Raw genomic sequence first — 6,250 nt, 5'->3', positions numbered from 1 at the left:
CGCCCATTCCTTCTACTCCACAGATGCTGCCTGACCCGCTGAGTTACTCCAGCTTTTTGTGTCGATCTTCTGTGGTTATCAAGTGTTCAGATCAGTTTATTGTCACGAGGTCCAGTGAAAGGATTCCAAAGTTGCAATTCCACCCATCCCGTGACTTGACTGCTCTTAATTCCAGTCCAATCGCTTGAAGGGTTTCGGCCCGAAACGTTGCCTATTTCCTTCGCTCCATAGATGCTGCTGCACCCGCTGAGTTTCTCCAGCACTTTTGTCTACCTTCGCTTGCTTCTGTTGTCCGTCTCGAGCCAGTGACAGCTCAGCTGTGACACATAACCATTAAATTATTCACTTTACTGTTAAAACAGCAAAACACAGAGTGCTGGAGTAACTCAGCGGGTCAGGCAGCATCTGTGGAGAACGTGGATAGGTGACGTTTCACAGAGTGCTGGAGTAACTCAGCGGGTCAGGCAGCATCTGTGGAGAACATGGATAGGTGACATTTCACAGAGTGCTGGAGTAACTCAGCGGGTCAGGCAGCATCTGTGTAGAACATGGATAGGTGACGTTTCACAGAGTGCTGGAGTAACTCAGCGGGTGCAGCAGCATCTGTGGAGCCAAGGAAATAGGCAGCGTTTCGGGCAGAAAACCCTTCCGGGTTTCGGCCCAAAACGTTGCCTATTTCCAGAAGGGTTTCGGCCCGAAACGTTGCCTATTTCCTTAGCTCCATAGATGCTGCTGCACCATAACTCAGCGGGTCAGGCAGCATCTCTGGAAAACATGGATAGGTGACGTTTCACAGAGTGCTGGAGTAACTCAGCGGGTCAGGCAGCATCTCTGGAGAAAACTCTACACAGACCATACTAGTATTTCGGGCTAACTTGACCCAACCGAAGCAATTTTGTTACACGTGGTCACTTTGTCTCATCAGTTGAAGCAGCTGTTGCCTCTCTTTAGGAACTCGAACCACTCTAGTATTTCGGGCTAACTTGACCCAACCGAAGCAATTTTGTTACACGTGGTCACTTTGTCTCATCAGTTGAAGCAGCCGTTGCCTCTCATTAGGAACTCGAACCACTCCACAAGCAGCACATTTACATTCAAACAAGTAAATAAATCTGGAACAAAAAGCTGACAGATTGAAGCAGAAACACTACTGGTGATAGGAGCTGAATTAGGCCATTCGGCCCATCGAGTCTACTCCGCCATTCAATCATGGCTGATCTATCTCTCCCTCTCAACCCCATTCTCCTGCCTTCTCCCCATAACCCCCCGACACCCGTACTAATCAAGAATCTATCTATCTCCACTCTGTGAAACGTCACCTATCCATGTTCTCCACAGATGATGCCTGACCCGCTGAGTTACTCCAGCACTCTGTGAAACGTCACCTATCCATGTTCCCCACAGATGCTGCCTGACCCGCTGAGTTACTCCAGCACTCTGTGAAACGTCACCTATCCATGTTCCCCACAGATGCTGCCTGACCCGCTGAGTTACTCCAGCACTCTGTGAAACGTCACCTATCCATGTTCTCCACAGATGCTGCCTGATCCACTGAGTTATGGTGCAGCAGCATCTATGGAGCTAAGGAAATAGGCAACGTTTCGGGCCAAAACCCTTCCGGAAATAGGCAACGTTTCGGGCCGAAACCCTTACGGGTTTCGGCCCGAAACGTTGCCTATTTCCTTAGCTCCATAGATGCTGCTGCACCCGCTGAGTTACTCCAGCACTCTGTGAAACGTCACCTATCCATGTTCTCCACAGATGCTGCCTGACCCGCTGAGTTACTCCGGCACTTTGTGTCGATCTTCCACAACCGGAGATGTAACCATGGCAACAACATCGCATAAAACCACGCTGTGCTCTTAAATATTGTATTACCGTCGATATTTAATTTCTGTGGATGTTATTTATGCTTCATAGGTGCGTGTATCAACTGTGCTTTAAACGTTAAGCAACTTATGTATGGAACAAAATACAACATGATGTAAACCAACGCAAGGAGGGCAAATAAAATAGCCAAAGTACTCCTGTAAAACAGATCAGGCACTTGGTGTAACTTTTATACAGGTCCATCGTCGAGTTCCCATAGCCTTCGTGCCAGAGTCTTATCAGATTATTCATATTGCTAGACCAACATGAATAGTGAAAGGCTTGGATAGAGTGGATGTGGAGAGGAAGTTTCCACTAGTGGGAGAGTCCAGGACCAGAGGGCACACACAGCCTCAGAATTAAAGGACGTTCTTTTAGGATGAGGAGGAATTTCTATAGTCGGAGGGCGGTGAATCTGTGGAATTCTTTGCTGTGGAGGCCACAAGTCAGTGGATATTTTTAAGGCAGAGATAGAACGATTTTTCATTAGTACGGGTGTCAGAGGTTATGGGGAGAAGGCAGGAGAATGGGGTTGGTTAGGAGGGAGAGATAGACCAGCCATGATAGAATGGTGGAGTAGACTCGGTGGGCCGAATGGCCTAATTCTACTCCTATCCCTTACGAACAAAGTTCAGGGAATAATAATTCAACAATACATGTCCGACCCAGTATTTCTACCCCATCCCATGTCTCGAATGTACAGTGAAGATTTACGAGGATGTTGCCAGGACTTGAGGCCCTGAGCTACAGGGAGAGGTTGAGTGGGCTGGGACTCCATTCCTTGGAGCGCAGGAGGATGAGGGATGATCCTATAGAGGAATAGAGTCACAAAATCATGAGAGGAATAGATCGGGTAGATGCACAGAGTCTCTTGCCCAGAGTAGGGGAATCGAGGATCAGAGGACATAGGTTCAAGGTGAAGGGGAAAAGACTTAATAGGAATCTGAGGGGTAACTTTTTCACACAGGTGGGTGTATGGAACGAGCTGCCAGAGGAGGTACTTGAGGCTGGGACTACCACAACATTTAAGAAACAGTTAGACAGGTAAATGGATAGGACAGGTTTGGAGGGATATGGACCAAACGCGGGCAGGTGGGACTAGTGTAGCTGGGACATGTTGGCCGGCGTGGGCGAGTTGGGCCGAAATGATGATCTTATGTACACCGAAGATAGCTCGTTCCATACAACCCACCCTATGTGTGTGAAAAAGTCACCCCTCGGATTCCTATTAAATCTTCTCCCCCTTCACCATGAACCTATGTCGTTGACGTTGGGGAGGTAATTTAAGACTGAGGTGAGAAAACACTTTTTCACCCAGAGAGTTGTGAGTTTGTGGAATTCCCAGCCACAGAGGGCAGTGGAGGCCAAGTCACTAGATGGATTTAAGAGAGTATTATGCCCCTGTCCCACTTAGGAAACCTGAACGGAAACCTCTGGAGACTTTGCGCCCCACCCAAGGTTTCCGTGCGGGTTCCCGGAGGTTTTTGTCAGTCTCCCTACCTGCTTCCACTACCTGCAACCTCCGGCAACCACCTGCAACCTCCGGGAACCGCACGGAAACCTTGGGTGGGGCGCAAAGTCTCCAGAGGTTTCCGTTCAGGTTTCCTAAGTGGGACAGGGGCATTAGATAGAGCTCTAGGGGCTAGTGGAGTCAAGGGATATGGGGAGAAGGCAGGCACGGGGTTATTGATAGGGGACGATCAGCCATGATCACAATGAATGGGGGTGCTGGCTCGAAGGGCCGAATGGCCTCCTCCTGTAGCTATTTTCTATGTTTCGATGTCTTCTGGCCCTCGATTCGTCCACTCTGGGCAAATTGGCGAAGTGTTCAGTCGGGTTTCTTCACCGTTTTGGGCCCATCCCACCGCGCGATGGTCTGCTTCAATTCTGCCAGGCAGCGGTCTCCAACCTGACGGAGGCTCTTCCCGAGGGCAGCCTGCACCCGCCCCTCCATGGCCGCGTCCTGCGCGGTCAAGTGCTTGGCAACCAGTGCAAAGACCTGGCACTCCGTCCTGTACACCTGCGGCAGAGAGAGAGAGAGAGAGAGAGAGCTGTGGTCATGGGGGCAGGAGCTGCAGTTGTACCAGTCTTGGTGACTTACGGAGAGGGCAGGAGAATGGAGTTAGGATGGAGAGACAGATCAGCCAAGATTGAACGGCGGCGTAGGATTGATGGGCCGAATGGCCTAACTCTCTGGAGTCCAGAGCCAGGGGCCACACACAGTTTAAGAATAAAGGGCAGGTAATTTATAACGGGGAAACACTTTTTCTCACAGAGAGTTGTGTGAGTCTGTGGAATTCTCTGCCTCAGTGGGCGGTGGAGGCAGGTTCACAACTCTTGTGAGAAAAAGTGTTTCCTCATCTCCATTCTAAATGGCCTCCTCCTGCACCTATTTTCTATGTTTCTAATCAGTACCCCGTTCCTGCCTTCTCCCCATATCCCCTGACTCCGCTATCTTTAAGAGCCCTATCTAGCTCTCTCTTGAAAGCATCCAGAGAACCGGCCTCCACCGCCCTCCGAGGCAGAGAATTCCACAGACTCACAACTCTCTGTGAGAAAAAGTGTTTCCTCGTCTCCTTTCTAAATGGCTTACCCCTTATTCTTAAACTGTGGCCCCTGGTTCTGGACTCCCCCAACATCGGGAACATGTTTCCTGCCTCTAGCGTGTCCAACACCTTAATAATCTTAGATGTTTCAATAAGATTCCCTCTCATCCTTCTAAACTCCAGAGTGTATAAGCCCAGCTGCTCCATTCTCTCAGCATATGACAGTCCCGTCATCCCGGGAATTAACCTGGTGAACCTACGCTGCACTCAAGATCAGCTTAAATGATCTGCCGCTAATCAACAAGGGACCCTTCTTCAGACTGGGGTCATCTTTCAGGTGTGAAAGGTCACGGCCCAATGTTGGGCGAGTCCAGACCCAGGGGCCACAGTCTTAGAATAAAGGGGAGGCCATTTAAGACTGAGGTAAGAAAAAAACTTTTTCGCCCAGAGAGTTGTGAATTTGTGGAATTCCCTGCCACAGAGGGCAGTGGAGGCCAAGTCACTGGATGGATTTAAGAGAGAGTTAGATAGAGCTCTAGGGGCTAGTGGAGTCAAGGGATATGGGGAGAAGGCAGGCACGGATTATTGATAAGGGACGATCAGCCACGATCACAATGAATGCCGGTGCTGGCTCGAAGGGCCGAATGGCCTCCTCCTGCACCTATGTTCTATGTATTTCTATGACCCATGCCGTCACTTCCCTGAGTTCTCCAGAGCTGCTGCCAGAGTCCGTACCTTCATTAGCTTGTCTCTCTTGGCCAGAATAGCGGCTGACCGGAGTTTCCTGTTGCTCCGCCTCCTTTGCTTCTCTTTCTCAGGATGGACATTCGATCCGGACAGCTGTCTTGTAGGGGTGCCCTTCCCCGCCTGAAAGTTAATGCATCGTCACGTCTTGTTGGGCAGCGCGCAGTGAACCGCGGGCTACTCTGGGAGAAACGGCGCGGAACCCATCGCGAGTCAGTGATCCGAATCTCGCTCTCACTCCAGGCAAGACCAAGGGCGGCAGGGTGGTCATGAGGGATAGGAGCAGAATTAGGCCATTCGGCCCACTCCGCCATTCAATCATGGCTGATCTATCTCACCCTCCTATCCCCATTCTGCTGCCTTCGCCCCATAACCCCTGACACCCGTACTAATCAAGAATGGCACAGCGGGTAGAGTTGCTGCCTCACAGCGCCAGAGACCTGGGTTCGATCCCGACTACGGGCGCTGTCTGTACGGTGTTTGCACATTCTCCCCGTGACCTGCGTGGGTTTTCTCCGAGATCATCCGTTTCCTCCCACACTCCAAAGACGTGCAGGTTGGTAGATTAATTGGTTTGGTTTGAATGTAAAAATTGTCCCTAGTGTGTGTAGGGTAGTTAATGTGCGGGGATCGCTGGTCGGTACAGACTCGGTGGGCCGAAGGGCCTGTTTCCGCGCTGTATCTCTAAAGTAAACTAAACTAAAGGCATGGAAAATAAAATGCTTTCTCAAGCCCAGTTATGTTGTTTAACTTCCTGCACTAGTTTCTATTGTGGTCCACATTAAACATTTGGCAAGCAGGACTATAAACTGAACAGAGGTGGACAACAGGCTTTAGAGATACAGCGTGGAAACAGGCCCTTCGGCCCACCGAATCTGCACCGACCAGCGATCCCCGCACATTAGAAATGCGTGCAACAAAGGTAAAACAGTTATAATGGGTGACTTCAATCTACATATAGATTGGGTGAATCAAATTGGCAGGGGTGCTGAGGAAGAGGATATCTTGGAATGTATGCGGGATAGTTATCTAAACCAACATGTAGAGGAACCAACGAGAGAGCAGGCTATTCTAGACTGGGTATTGAGTAA

This window comes from Amblyraja radiata, unplaced genomic scaffold (assembly GCF_010909765.2).
Source record: "Amblyraja radiata isolate CabotCenter1 unplaced genomic scaffold, sAmbRad1.1.pri scaffold_763_ctg1, whole genome shotgun sequence".
In the NCBI taxonomy this organism is placed as follows: Eukaryota; Metazoa; Chordata; class Chondrichthyes; order Rajiformes; family Rajidae; genus Amblyraja; species Amblyraja radiata.
This window is presented reverse-complemented; position numbering follows the sequence as displayed.